Source organism: Macaca nemestrina, chromosome 3 (genome assembly GCF_043159975.1).
Source record: "Macaca nemestrina isolate mMacNem1 chromosome 3, mMacNem.hap1, whole genome shotgun sequence".
Classification (NCBI taxonomy): Eukaryota; Metazoa; Chordata; class Mammalia; order Primates; family Cercopithecidae; genus Macaca; species Macaca nemestrina.
The window spans coordinates 107595458-107611621 of NC_092127.1; positions in this window are offsets into that span (position 1 = coordinate 107595458).

The window sequence follows — 16164 nt, forward strand, 5'->3', positions numbered from 1 at the left end:
GATATTTCCTTTGGCCCTATAGTCTTCAAAGGGATCCGAAATATCTGTTCTCAGATTCCACAGAAATAAGGCTAGCAAAGAGATCCACGAAATACAGATGTAACTCGGTGAGATGAATTAACAAAACACTAAGCAGTTTCTTAGAAAGGTTCTTTCCAGATTTCATCTGAGGATATTTCCTTCTTCACCATAGCCCTCTATGGGCTTCCAAATATCACTTTGCCAATTCCACAAGAACTGTCTTAACAAAAGGCTTCTTGAGGGGAATGCTTAACTCTTGAGACGATTTCACACAACACAAAGAAGTTTCTCAGAAAGCTTCTTTCTCTTTGTTATCGGAGGATATTTCCTTTGGCCCTATAGTCCTCAAAGGGATCCGAAATATCTGTTCTCACATTCCACAGAAATAAGGCTAGCAAAGAGATCCACGAAATACATATGTAACTCTGTGAGATGAATTATCAGAACACTAAGCGGTTTCTCAGAAAGCTTCTTTCCAGATTTCATCTGAGGATTTTTCCTTTTTCACAATAGCCCTCTATGGGCTTCCAAATATCACTTTGCCAATTCCACAAGAACTGTCTTAACGAAAGGCTTCTTGAGGGGAAAGCTGTAACTCTGTGAGACGACTTCAGAGAACACAAAGAAGTTTCTCAGAAAGCTTCTTTCTCTTTGTTATCGGAGGATATTTCCTTTGGCCCTATAGTCTTCAAAGGGATCCGAAATATCTGTTCTCAGATTCCACAGAAATAAGGCTAACAAAGAGAACCACGAAATACAGATGTAACTCTGTGAGGTGAATTAACAGAACACTAAGCAGTTTCTCAGAAAACTTCTTTCCAGATTTCATCTGAGGATATTTCCTTTTTCACCATAGCCCTCTCTGGGCTTCCAAATATCACTTTGCCAATTCCACAAGAACTGTCTTAGCGAAAGGCTTCTTGAGGGGAAAGCTGTAACTCTGTGAGATGATTTCATAGAACACAAAGAAGTTTCTCAGAAAGCTTCTTTCTCTTTGTTATCGGAGGATATTTCCTTTGGCCTATAGTCTTCAAAGGGATCCGAAATATCTGTTCTCAGATTCCACAGAAATAAGGCTAGCAAAGAGATCCACGAAATACAGATGTAACCCTGTGAGATGAAATAACAGAACACTAAGCAGTTACTCAGAAAGCTTCTTTCCAGATTTCATCTGAGGATACTTCCTTTTTCACCATAGCCCTCTATGGGCTTCCAAATATCACTTGGCCAATTCCACAAGAACTGTCTTAGCGAAAGGCTTCTTGAGGGGAAAGCTGTAACTCTGTGAGATGTTTTAACAGAACACAAAGAAGTTTCTCAGAAAGCTTCTTTCTCTTTGTGATCGGAGGATATTTCCTTTGGCCCTAGAAACTTCAAAGGGATCCGAAATATCTGTTCTCAGATTCCACAGAAATAAGGCTAGCAAAGAGATCCACGAAATACAGATGTAACTCTGTGAGATGAATTAACAGAACACTAAGCAGTTTCTCAGAAAGCTTCTTTCCAGATTTCATCTGAGGATATTTCCTTTTTCACCATAGCCCTCTATGGGCTTCCAAATGTCACTTTGCCAATTCCACAATAACTGTCTTGGCGAAAGGCTTCTTGAGGGGAAAGCTGTAACTCTGTGAGATGATTTCACAGAACACAAAGATGTTTCTCAGAAAGCTTCTTTCTCTTTGTTATCGGAGGATATTTCCTTTGGCCCTATAGTCTTCAAATGGATCCGAAATATCTGTTCTCAGATTCCACAGAAATAAGTCTAGCAAAGAGATCCACGAAATACAGATGTAACACTGTGAGATGAAATAACAGAACACTAAGCAGTTTCTCAGAAAGCTTCTTTCCAGATTTCATCTGAGGATATTTCCTTTATCACCATAGACCTCTATGGGCTTCCAAATATCACTTTGCCAATTCCACAAGAACTGTCTTAGCGAAAGGCTTCTTGAGGGGAAAGCTGTAACTCTGTGAGATGATTTCACAGAACACAAAGAAGTTTCTCAGAAAGCTTCTTTCTCTTTGTTATCGGAGGATATTTCCTTTGGCCCTGTAGTCTTCAAAGGGATCCGAAATATCTGTTCTCAATTTACACAGAAATAAGGCTGGCAAAGAGATCCACGACATACAGATGTAACTCTGTGAGATGAATTAACAGAACACTAAGCAGTTTCTCAGAAAGCTTCTTTCCAGATTTCATCTGAGGATATTTCCTTTTTCAACATAGCCCTCTATGGGCTTCCAAATGTCACTCTGCCAATTCCACAAGAACTGTCTTAGCGAAAGGCTTCTTGAGGGGAAAGCTGTAACTCTGTGAGATGATTTCACAGAACACAAAGAAGTTTCTCAAAAAGCTTCTTTCTCTTTGTTATCGGAGGATATTTCCTTTGGCCTAGAGTCTTCAAAGGGATCCGAAATATCTGTTCTCAGCTTCCACAGAAATAAGGCTAGCAAAGAGATCCACGAAACACAGATGTAACTCGGTGAGATGAATTAACAGAACACTAAGCAGTTTCTCAGAAAGCTTCTTTCCAGATTTCCTCTGAGGATATTTCCTTTTTCACCATAGCCCTCTATGGGATTCCAAATATCACTTTGCCAATTCCAAAAGAACTGTCTTAACGAAAGGCTTCTTGAGGGGAATGCTTAACTCTGTGAGACGATTTCACAGAATACAAAGAAGTTTCTCAGAAAGCTTCTTTCTCTTTGTTATCGGAGGATATTTCCTTTGGCCCTATAGTCCTCAAAGGGATCCGAAATATCTGTTCTCAGATGCCACAGAAATAAGGCTAGCAAAGAGATCCACGAAATACAGATATAACCCTGTGAGATGAATTACCAGAAAACTAAGCGGTTTCTCAGAAACCTTCTTTCCAGATTTCATCTGAGAATATTTCCTTTTTCACCACAGCCCTCTATGGGCTTCCAAATATCACTTTTCCAATTCCACAAGAACTGTCTTAGCGAAAGGCTTCTTGAGGGGAAAGCTGTAACTCTGTGAGACGACTTCACAGAACACAAAGAAGTTTCTCAGAAAGCTTCTTTCTCTTTGTTATCGGAGGATATTTACTTTGGCCCTATAGTCTTCACAGGGATCCGAAATATCTGTTCTCATATTCCACAGAAATAAGGCTAGCAAAGAGATCCACGAAATACAGATGTAACTCTGTGAGATGAATTAACAGAACACTAAGCAGTTCTCAGAAAACTTCTTTCCAGATTTCAACTGTGGATATTTCCTTTTTCACCATAGCCCTCTATGGGCTTTCAAATATCACTTTCCAATTCCACAAGAACTGTCTTAGCGAAAGGCTTCTTGAGGGGAAAGCTGTAACTCTGTGAGACGATTTCAAAGAACACAAAGAAGTTTCTCAGAAAGCTTCTTTCTCTTTGTTATCGGAGGATATTTCTTTGGTCCTATAGTCTTCAAAGGGATCCGAAATATCTGTTCTCAGATTCCACAGAAATAAGGCTAGCAAAGAGATCCACGAAATACAAATGTAACTCTGTGAGATGAATTAACAGAACACTAAGCAGTTTCTCAGAAAGCTTCTTTCCAGATTTCATCTGAGGATATTTCCTTTTTCACCATAGCCCTCTATGGGCTTCCAAATATCACTTTGCCAATTCCACAAGAACTGTCTTAGCGAAAAGCTTCTGGAGGGGAAAGCTGTAACTCTGTGAGATGATTTCACAGAACACAAAGAAGTTTCTCAGAAAGCTTCTTTCTCTTTGTTATCGGAGGATATTTCCTTTGGCCCTAGAGTCTTCAAAGGGATCCGAAATATCTGTTCTCAGATTCCACAGAAATAAGGCTAGCAAAGAGATCCACGAAATACAGATGTAACTCTCTGAGATGAAATAACAGAACACTAAGCAGTTTCTCAGAAAGCTTCTTTCCAGATTTCATCTGAGGATATTTCCTTTTTCACCATAGCCCTCTAAGGGCTTCCAAATATCACTTTGCCAATTCCACAAGAACTGTCTTTGCGAAAGGCTTCTTGAGGGGAAAGCTGTAACTCTGTGAGATGATTTCACAGAACACAAAGAAGTTTCTCAGAAAGCTTCTTTCTCTTTGTTATCGGAGGATATTTCCTTTGGCCCTATAGTGTTCAAAGGGATCCGAAATATCTGTTCTTAGATTCCACAGAAATAAGGCTAGCAAAGAGATCCACGAAATACAGATGTAACTCTGTGAGATGAAATAACAGAACACTAAGCAGTTTCTCAGAAAGCTTCTTTCCAGATTTCATCTGAGGATATTTCCTTTTTCACCATAGACCTCTATGGGCTTCCAAATATCACTTGGCCAATTCCACAAGAACTGTCTTAGCGAAAGGCTTCTTGAGGGGAAAGCTGTAACTCTGTGAGATGATTTCACAGAACACAAAGAAGTTTCTCAGAAAGCTTTTTTCTCTTTGTTATCGGAGGATATTTCCTTTGGCCCTATAGTCTTCAAAGGGATCCGAAATATCTGTTCTCAGATTCCACAGAAATAAGGCTAGCAAACAGATCCACGAAATACAGATGTAACTCTGTGAGATTAAATAACAGAACACTAAGCAGATTCTCAGAAAGCTTCTTTCCAGATTTCATCTGAGGATACTTCCTTTTTCACCATTGCCCTCTAAGGGCTTCCAAATATCACTTGGCCAATTCCACAAGAACCGTCTTAGCGAAAGTCTTCTTGAGGGGAAAGCTGTAACTCAGTGAGATGATTTCACAGAACACAAAGAAGTTTCTCAGAAAGCTTCTTTCTCTTTGTTATCGGAGGATATTTCCTTTGGCCCTATAGTCTTCAAAGAGATCCGAAATATCTGTTCTCAGATTCCACAGAAATAAGGCTAGCAAAGAGATCCACGAAATACAGATGTAACTCTGTGAGATTAATTAACAGAACACTAAGCAGTTTCTCAGAAAGTTTCTTTCCAGATTTCATCTGAGGATATTTCCTTTTTCACCAGAGCCCTCTATGGGCTTCCAAATATCACTTGGCCAATTCCACAAGAACTGTCTTAGCGAAAGGCTTCTTGAGGGGAAAGCTGTAACTCTGTGAGATGATTTCACAGAACACAAAGAAGTGTCTCAGAAAGCTTTTTTCTCTTTGTTATCGGAGGATATTTCCTTTGGACCTATAGTCTTCAAAGGGATCCGAAATATCTGTTCTCAGATTCCACAGAAATAAGGCTAGCAAAGAGATCCACGAAATCCAGATGTAACTCTGTGAGATGAATTAACAGAACACTAAGCAGTTTCTCAGAAAAATTCTTTCCAGATTTCAACTGTGGATACTTCCTTTTTCACCATAGCCCTCTATGGGCTTCCAAATATCACTTTGCCAATTCCACAAGAACTGTCTTAGCGAAAGGCTTCTTGAGGGGAAAGCTGTAACTCTGTGAGACGTTTTCAGAGAACACAAAGATGTTTCTCAGAAAGCTTCTTTCTCTTTTTTATCGGAGGATATTTCCTTTGGTCCTATAGTCTTCAAAGGGATCCGAAATATCTGTTCTCAGATTCCACAGAAATAAGGCTAGCAAAGAGATCCACGAAATACAAAAGTAACTCTGTGAGATGAATTAACAGAACACTAAGCAGTTTCTCAGAAAGCTTCTTTCCAGATTTCATCTGAGGATATTTTCTTTTTCACCGTAGCCCTCTATGGGTTTCCAAATATCACTTTGCCAATTCCACAAGAACTGTCTTAGCGAAAGGCTTCTTGAGGGGAAAGCTGTAACTCTGTGAGATGATTTCACAGAACACAAAGAAGTTTCTCAGAAAGCTTCTTTCTCTTTGTTATCGGAGGATATTTCCTTTGGCCCTATAGTCTTCAAAGAGATCCGAAATATCTGTTCTCAGATTCCACAGAAATAAGGCTAGCAAAGAGATCCACGAAATACAGATGTAACTCTGTGAGATTAATTAACAGAACACTAAGCAGTTTCTCAGAAAGTTTCTTTCCAGATTTCATCTGAGGATATTTCCTTTTTCACCAGAGCCCTCTATGGGCTTCCAAATATCACTTGGCCAATTCCACAAGAACTGTTTTAGCGAAAGGCTTCTTGAGGGGAAAGCTGTAACTCTGTGAGATGATTTCACAGAACACAAAGAAGTGTCTCAGAAAGCTTTTTTCTCTTTGTTATCGGAGGATATTTCCTTTGGACCTATAGTCTTCAAAGGGATCCGAAATATCTGTTCTCAGATTCCACAGAAATAAGGCTAGCAAAGAGATCCACGAAATACAGATGTAACTCTGTGAGATTAAATAACAGAACACTAAGCAGTTTCTCAGAAAGCTTCTTTCTAGATTTCATCTGAGGATATTTCCTTTTTCACCATAGCCCTCTATGGGCTTCCAAATATCACTTTGCCAATTCCACAAGAACTGTCTTAGCGAAAGGCTTCTTGAGGGGAAAGCTGTAACTCTGTGAGATGATTTCACAGAACACAAAGAAGTTTCTCAGAAAGCTTCTTTCTCTTTGTTATCGGAGGATATTTCCTTTGGCCCTATAGTCTTCAAAGGGATCCGAAATATCTGTTCTCAGATTCCAGAGAAATAAGGCTAGCAAAGAGATCCACGAAATACAGATGTAACTCTGTGAGATGAAATAACAGAACACTAAGCAGTTTCTCAGAAAGCTTCTTTCCAGATTTCATCTGAGGATATTTCCTTTTTCACCATAGACCACTATGGGCTTCCAAATATCACTTGGCCAATTCCACAAGAACTGTCTTAGCGAAAGGCTTCTTGAGGGGTAGCTGTAACTCTGTGAGATGATTTCACAGAACACAAAGAAGTTTCTCAGAAAGCTTCTTTCTCTTTATTGTCGGTGGATATTTCCTTTGGCCCTACAGTCTTCAAAGGGATCCAAAATATCTGTTCTCAGATTCCACAGAAATAAGGCTAGCAAAGAGATCCACGAAATACAGATGTAACTCTCTGAGTGGATGTCATAAAACACTAAGCAGTTTCTCAGAAAGCTTCTTCCCAGATTTCATCTGAGGATATTTCCTTTTTCACCATAGCCCTCTACGGGCTTCCAAATATCACTTTGCCAATTCCACAAGAACTGTCTTAGCGAAAGGCTTCTTGAGGGGAAAGCTGTAACTGTGTGAGACGACTTCACAGAACACAAAGAAGTTTCTCAGAAAGCTTCTTTCTCTTTGTTATCGGAGGATATTAACTTTGGCCCTATAGTCTTCAAAGGGATCCGAAATATCTGTTCTCAGATTCCACAGAAATAAGGCTAGCAAAGAGAACCACGAAATACAGATGTAACTCTGTGAGATGAATTAACAGAACACTAAGCAGTTTCTCAGAAAACTTCTTTCCAGATTTCATCTGAGGATATTTCCTTTTTCACCATAGCCCTCTAGGGGCTTCCAAATATCACTTGGCCAATTCCACAAGAACTGTCTTAGCGAAAGGCTTCTTGAGGGGAAAGCTGTAACTCTGTGAGATGATTTCACAGAACACAAAGAAGTTTCTCAGAAAGCTTCTTTCTCTTTGTTATCGGAGGATATTTCCTTTGGCCCTATAGTCCTCAAAGGGATCCGAAATATCTGTTCTCAGATTCCACAGAAATAAGGCTAGCAAAGAGTTCCACGAAATACAGATATAACCCTCTGAGATGAATTATCAGAACACTAAGCGGTTTCTCAGAAACCTTCTTTCCAGATTTCATCTGAGAATATTTCCTTTTTCACCACAGCCCTCTATGGGCTTCCAAATATCACTTTGCCAATTCCACAAGAACTGTCTTAGCGAAAGGCTTCTTGAGGGGAAAGCTGTAACTCTGTGAGATGATTTCACAGAACACAAAGAAGTTTCTCAGAAAGCTTCTTTCTCTTTGTTATCGGAGGATATTTCCCTTGGCCTATAGTCTTCAAGGGATCCGAAATATCTGATCTCAGATTCCACAGAAATAAGGCTAGCAAACAGATCCACGAAATACCGTTGTAATTCTGTGAGATTAAATAACAGAACACTAAGCAGATTCTCAGAAAGCTTCTTTCCAGATTTCATCTGAGGATACTTCCTTTTTCACCATATCCCTCTAGGGGCTTCCAAATATCACTTGGCCAATTCCACAAGAACTGTCTTAGCGAAAGGCTTCTTGAGGGGAAAGCTGTAACTCTGTGAGATGATTTCACAGAACACAAAGAAGTTTCTCAGAAAGCTTCCTTCTCTTTGTTATCGGAGGATATTTACTTTGGCCCTAGAGTCTTAAAAGGGATCCGAAATATCTGTTCTCAGATTCCACAGAAATAAGGCTAGCAAAGAGATCCACGAAATACAGATGTAACTCTGTGAGATGAAATAACAGAACACTAAGCAGTTTCTCAGAAAGCTTCTTTCCAGATTTCATCTGAGGATACTTCCTTTTTCACCATTGCCCTCTATGGGCTTCCAAATATCACTTGGCCAATTCCACAAGAACCGTCTTAGCGAAAGGCTTCTTGAGGGGAAAGCTGTAACTCAGTGAGATGATTTCACAGAACAAAAGAAGTTTCTCAGAAAGCTTCTTTCTCTTTGTTATCGGAGGATATTTCCTTTGGCCCTATAGTCTTCAAAGGGATCCGAAATATCTGTTCTCAGATTCCACAGAAATAAGGCTAGCAAAGAGATCCACGAAATACAGATGTAACTCTGTGAGATGAAATAACAGAACACTAAGCAGTTTCTCAGAAAGCTTCTTTCCAGATTTCATCTGAGGATATTTCCTTTTTCACCATAGCCCTCTATGGGCTTCCAAATATCACTTTGCCAATTCCACAAGAACTGTCTTAGCGAAAGGCTTCTTGAGGGGAAAGCTGTAACTCTGTGAGATGATTTCACAGAACACAAAGAAGTTTCTCAGAAAGCTTCTTTCTCTTTGTTATCGGAGGATATTTCCTTTGGCCCTATAGTCTTCAAAGGGATCCGAAATATATGTTCTCAGATTCCACAGAAATAAGGCTAGCAAAGAGATCCACGAAATACAGATGTAACTCTGTGAGATGAAATAACAGAACACTAAGCAGTTTCTCAGAAAGCTTCTTTCCAGATTTCATCTGAGGATATTTCCTTTTTCACCATAGACCTCTATGGGCTTCCAAATATCACTTGGCCAATTCCACAAGAACTGTCTTAGCGAAAGGCTTCTTGAGGGGAAAGCTGTAACTCTGTGAGATGATTTCACAGAACACAAAGAAGTTTCTCAGAAAGCTTCTTTCTCTTTGTTATCGGAGGATATTTCCTTTGGTCCTATAGTCTTCAAAGGGCTCCGAAACATCTGTTCTCAGATTCCACAGAAATAAGGCTAACAAAGAGAACCACGAAATACAGATGTAACTCTGTGAGATGAATTAACAGAACACTAAGCAGTTTCTCAGAAAACTTCTTTCCAGATTTCATCTGAGGATATTTCCTTTTTCACCATAGCCCTCTCTGGGCTTCCAAATATCACTTTGCCAATTCCACAAGAACTGTCTTAGCGAAAGGCTTTTTGAGGGGAAAGCTGTAACTCTGTGAGATGATTTCACAGAACACAAAGAAGTTTCTCAGAAAGCTTCTTTCTCTTTGTTATCGGAGGATATTTCCTTTGGCCTATAGTCTTCAAAGGGATCCGAAATATCTGTTCTCAGATTCCACAGAAATAAGGCTAGCAAAGAGATCCACGAAATACAGATGTAACCCTGTGAGATGAAATAACAGAACACTAAGCAGTTACTCAGAAAGCTTCTTTCCAGATTTCATCTGAGGATACTTCCTTTTTCACCATAGCCCTCTATGGGCTTCCAAATATCACTTGGCCAATTCCACAAGAACTGTCTTAGCGAAAGGCTTCTTGAGGGGAAAGCTGTAACTCTGTGAGATGATTTCACAGAACACAAAGAAGTTTCTCAGAAAGCTTCTTTCTCTTTGTGATCGGAGGATATTTCCTTTGGCCCTAGAAACTTCAAAGGGATCCGAAATATCTGTTCTCAGATTCCACAGAAATAAGGCCAGCAAAGAGATCCACGAAATACAGATGTAACTCTGTGAGATGAATTAAAAGAACACTAAGCAGTTTCTCAGTAAGCTTCTTTCCAGATTTCATCTGAGGATATTTCCTTTTTCACCATAGCCCTCTAAGGGCTTCAAAATATCACTTTGCCAATTCCACAAGAACTGTCTTAGCGAAAGGCTTCTTGAGGGGAAAGCTGTAACTCTGTGAGATGATTTCACAGAACACAAAGAAGTTTCTCAGAAAGCTTCTTTCTCTTTGTTATCGGAGGATATTTCCTTTGGCCCTATAGTCTTCAAAGGGATCCGAAATATCTGTTCTCAGATTCCACAGAAATAAGGCTAGCAAAGAGATCCACGAAATACAGATGTAACTCTGTGAGATGAATTAACAGAACACTAATCGGTTTCTCAGAACGCTTCTTTCCAGCTTTCATCAGAGGATATTTCCTTTTTCACCGTAGCCCTCTATGGGCTTCCAAATATCACTTTGCCAATTCCACAAGAACTGTCTTAGCGAAAGGCTTCTTGAGGGGAAAGCTGTAACTCTGTGAGATGAAGTCACAGAACACAAAGAAGTTTCTCAGAAAGCTTCTTTCTCTTTGTGATCGGAGGATATTTCCTTTGGCCCTATAGTCTTCAAAGGGATACGAAATATCTGTTCTCAGATTCCACAGAAATAAGGCTAGCAAGGAGATCCACGAAATACAGATGTAACTCTGTGAGATGAATTAACAGAACACTAAGCAGTTTCTCAGAAAGCTTCTTTCCAGATTTCATCTGAGGATATTTGCTTTTTCACCATAGCCCTCTATGGGCTTCCAATTATCACTTTGCCAATTCCACAAGAACTGTCTTAGCGAAAGGCTTCTTGAGAGGAAAGCTGTTACTCTGTGAGATGATTTCACAGAACACAAAGATGTTTCTCAGAAAGCTTCTTTCTCTTTGTTATCGGAGGATATTTCCTTTGGCTCTATAGTCTTCAAAGGGATCCGAAATATCTGTTCTCAGATTCCACAGAAATAAGGCTAGCAAAGAGATCCACGAAATACCGATGTAACACTGTGAGATGAATTAACAGAACACTAAGCAGTTTCTCAGAAAGCTTCTTTACAGATGTCATCAGAGGATATTTCCTTTTTCACCATAGCCCTCTATGTGCTTCGAAATATCACTTTGCCAATTCCACAAGAACTGTCTTAGCGAAAGGCTTCTTGCGGGGAAAGCTGTAACTCTGTGAGATGATATCACAGAACACAAAGAAGTTTCTCAGAAAGCTTCTTTCTCTTTGTGATCGGAGGATATTTCCTTTGGCCTTATACTCTTCAAAGGTATCCGAAATATCTGTTCTCAGATTCCACAGAAATAAGGCTAGCAAAGAGATCCACGAAATAAAGATGTAACTCTGTGAGATGATATAACAGAACACTAAGCAGTTTCTCAGAAAGCTTCTTTCCAGATTTCATCTGAGGATATTTCCTTTTTCACCATAGCCCTCTATGGGCTTCCAAATGTTACTCTGCCAATTCCACAAGAACTGTCTTAGCGAAAGGCTTCTTGAGGGGAAAGCTGTAACTCTGTGAGATGATTTCACAGAACACAAAGAAGTTTCTCAGAAAGCTTCTTTCTCTTTGTTATCGGAGGATATTTCCTTTGGCCCTATAGTCTTCAAAGGGATCCGAAATATCTGTTCTCAGATTCCACAGAAATAAGGCTAGCAAAGAGATCCACGAAACACAGATGTAACTCGGTGAGATGAATTAACAGAACACTAAGCAGTTTCTTAGAAAGGTTCTTTCCAGATTTCATCTGAGGATATTTCCTTTTTCACCATAGCCCTCTATGGGCTTCCAAATATCACTTTGCCAATTCCAGAAGAACTGTCTTAACGAAAGGCTTCTTGAGGGGAATGCTTAACTCTTGAGACGATTTCACAGAACACAAAGAAGTTTCTCAGAAAGCTTCTTTCTCTTTGTTATCGGAGGATATTTCCTTTGGCCCTATATTCCTCAAGGGATCCGAAATATCTGTTCTCAGATTACACAGAAATAAGGCTAGCAAAGAGATCTACGAAATACATATGTAACTCTCTGAGATGAATTATCAGAACACTAAGCGGTTTCTCAGAAAGCTTCTTTCCAGATTTCATCTGAGGTTATTTCCTTTTTCACCATAGCCCTCTATGGGCTTCCAAATATCACTTTGCCAATTCCACAAGAACTGTCTTAACGAAAGGCTTCTTGAGGGGAAAGCTGTAACTCTGTGAGACGACTTCACAGAACACAAAGAAGTTTCTCAGAAAGCTTCTTTCTCTTTGTCATCGGAGGATATTAACCTTGGCCCTATAGTTTTCAAAGGGATCCGAAATATCTGTTCTCAGATTCCACAGAAATAAGGCTAGCAAAGAGAACCACGAAATACAGATGTAACTCTGTGAGATGAATTAAGAGAACACTAAGCAGTTTCTCAGAAAACTTCTTTCCAGATTTCATCTGAGGATATTTCCTTTTTCACCATAGCCCTCTATGGGCTTCCAAATATCACTTTGCCAATTCCACAAGAACTGTCTTACTGAAAGGCTTCTTGAGGGGAAAGCTGTAACTCTGTGAGATGATTTCACAGAACACAAAGAAGTTTCTCAGAAAGCTTCTTTCTCTTTGTTATCGGAGGATATTTCCTTTGGCCTATAGTCTTCAAAGGGATCCGAACTATCTGTTCTCAGATTCCACAGAAATAAGGCTAGCAAAGAGATCCACTAAATACAGATGTAACCCTGTGAGATGAAATAACATAACACTAAGCAGTTACTCAGAAAGCTTCTTTCCAGATTTCATCTGAGGATACTTCCTTTTTCACCATAGCCCTCTATGGGCTTCCAAATATCACTTGGCCAATTCCACAAGAACTCTCTTAGCGAAAGGCTTCTTGAGGGGAAAGCTGTAACTCTGTGAGATGATTTCACAGAACACAAAGATGTTTCTCAGAAAGCTTCTTTCTCTTTGTTATCGGAGGATATTTCCTTTGGCCCTATAGTCTTCAAATGGATCCGAAATATCTGTTCTCAGATTCCACAGAAATAAGTCTAGCAAAGAGATCCACGAAATACAGATGTAACACTGTGAGATGAAATAACAGAACACTAAGCAGTTTCTCAGAAAGCTTCTTTCCAGATTTCATCTGAGGATATTTCCTTTATCACCATAGACCTCTATGGGCTTCCAAATATCACTTTGCCAATTCCACAAGAACTGTCTTAGCGAAAGGCTTCTTGAGGGGAAAGCTGTAACTCTGTGAGATGATTTCACAGAACACAAAGAAGTTTCTCAGAAAGCTTCTTTCTCTTTGTTATCGGAGGATATTTCCTTTGGCCCTGTAGTCTTCAAAGGGATCCGAAATATCTGTTCTCAATTTACACAGAAATAAGGCTGGCAAAGAGATCCACGACATACAGATGTAACTCTGTGAGATGAATTAACAGAACACTAAGCAGTTTCTCAGAAAGCTTCTTTCCAGATTTCATCTGAGGATATTTCCTTTTTCAACATAGCCCTCTATGGGCTTCCAAATGTCACTCTGCCAATTCCACAAGAACTGTCTTAGCGAAAGGCTTCTTGAGGGGAAAGCTGTAACTCTGTGAGATGATTTCACAGAACACAAAGAAGTTTCTCAAAAAGCTTCTTTCTCTTTGTTATCGGAGGATATTTCCTTTGGCCTAGAGTCTTCAAAGGGATCCGAAATATCTGTTCTCAGCTTCCACAGAAATAAGGCTAGCAAAGAGATCCACGAAACACAGATGTAACTCGGTGAGATGAATTAACAGAACACTAAGCAGTTTCTCAGAAAGCTTCTTTCCAGATTTCCTCTGAGCATATTTCCTTTTTCACCATAGCCCTCTATGGGCTTCCAAATATCACTTTGCCAATTCCAAAAGAACTGTCTTAACGAAAGGCTTCTTGAGGGGAATGCTTAACTCTGTGAGACGATTTCACAGAATACAAAGAAGTTTCTCAGAAAGCTTCTTTCTCTTTGTTATCGGAGGATATTTCCTTTGGCCCTATAGTCCTCAAAGGGATCCGAAATATCTGTTCTCAGATTCCACAGAAATAAGGCTAGCAAAGAGATCCACGAAATACAGATATAACCCTGTGAGATGAATTACCAGAAAACTAAGCGGTTTCTCAGAAACCTTCTTTCCAGATTTCATCTGAGAATATTTCCTTTTACACCACAGCCCTCTATGGGCTTCCAAATATCACTTTTCCAATTCCACAAGAACTGTCTTAGCGAAAGGCTTCTTGAGGGGAAAGCTGTAACTCTGTGAGACGACTTCACAGAACACAAAGAAGTTTCTCAGAAAGCTTCTTTCTCTTTGTTATCGGAGGATATTTACTTTGGCCCTATAGTCTTCACAGGGATCCGAAATATCTGTTCTCAGACTCCACAGAAATAAGGCTAGCAAAGAGATCCACGAAATACAGATGTAACTCTGTGAGATGAATTAACAGAACACTAAGCAGTTTCTCAGAAAGCTTCTTCCCAGATTTCATCTGAGGATATTTCCTTTTTCACCATAGCCCTCTACGGGCTTCCAAATATCACTTTGCCAATTCCACAAGAACTGTCTTAGCGAAAGGCTTCTTGAGGGGAAAGCTGTAACTGTGTGAGACGACTTCACAGAACACAAAGAAGTTTCTCAGAAAACTTCTTTCTCTTTGTTATCGGAGGATATTAACTTTGGCCCTATAGTCTTCAAAGGGATCCGAAATATCTGTTCTCAGATTCCACAGAAATAAGGCTAGCAAAGAGAACCACGAAATACAGATGTAACTCTGTGAGATGAATTAACAGAACACTAAGCAGTTTCTCAGAAAACTTCTTTCCAGATTTCATCTGAGGATATTTCCTTTTTCACCATAGCCCTCTAGGGGCTTCCAAATATCACTTGGCCAATTCCACAAGAACTGTCTTAGCGAAAGGCTTCTTGAGGGGAAAGCTGTAACTCTGTGAGATGATTTCACAGAACACAAAGAAGTTTCTCAGAAAGCTTCTTTCTCTTTGTTATCGGAGGATATTTCCTTTGGCCCTATAGTCCTCAAAGGGATCCGAAATATCTGTTCTCAGATTCCACAGAAATAAGGCTAGCAAAGAGTTCCACGAAATACAGATATAACCCTCTGAGATGAATTATCAGAACACTAAGCGGTTTCTCAGAAACCTTCTTTCCAGATTTCATCTGAGAATATTTCCTTTTTCACCACAGCCCTCTATGGGCTTCCAAATATCACTTTGCCAATTCCACAAGAACTGTCTTAGCGAAAGGCTTCTTGAGGGGAAAGCTGTAACTCTGTGAGATGATTTCACAGAACACAAAGAAGTTTCTCAGAAAGCTTCTTTCTCTTTGTTATCGGAGGATATTTCCCTTGGCCTATAGTCTTCAAGGGATCCGAAATATCTGATCTCAGATTCCACAGAAATAAGGCTAGCAAACAGATCCACGAAATACCGTTGTAATTCTGTGAGATTAAATAACAGAACACTAAGCAGATTCTCAGAAAGCTTCTTTCCAGATTTCATCTGAGGATACTTCCTTTTTCACCATATCTCTCTAGGGGCTTCCAAATATCACTTGGCCAATTCCACAAGAACTGTCTTAGCGAAAGGCTTCTTGAGGGGAAAGCTGTAACTCTGTGAGATGATTTCACAGAACACAAAGAAGTTTCTGAGAAAGCTTCCTTCTCTTTGTTATCGGAGGATATTTACTTTGGCCCTAGAGTCTTAAAAGGGATCCGAAATATCTGTTCTCAGATTCCACAGAAATAAGGCTAGCAAAGAGATCCACGAAATACAGATGTAACTCTGTGAGATTAAATAACAGAACACTAAGCAGTTTCTCAGAAAGCTTCTTTCCAGATTTCATCTGAGGATACTTCCTTTTTCACCATTGCCCTCTATGGGCTTCCAAATATCACTTGGCCAATTCCACAAGAACCGTCTTAGCGAAAGGCTTCTTGAGGGGAAAGCTGTAACTCAGTGAGATGATTTCACAGAACACAAAGAAGTTTCTCAGAAAGCTTCTTTCTCTTTGTTATCGGAGGATATTTCCTTTGGCCCTATAGTCTTCAAAGGGATCCGAAATATCTGTTCTCAGATTCCACAGA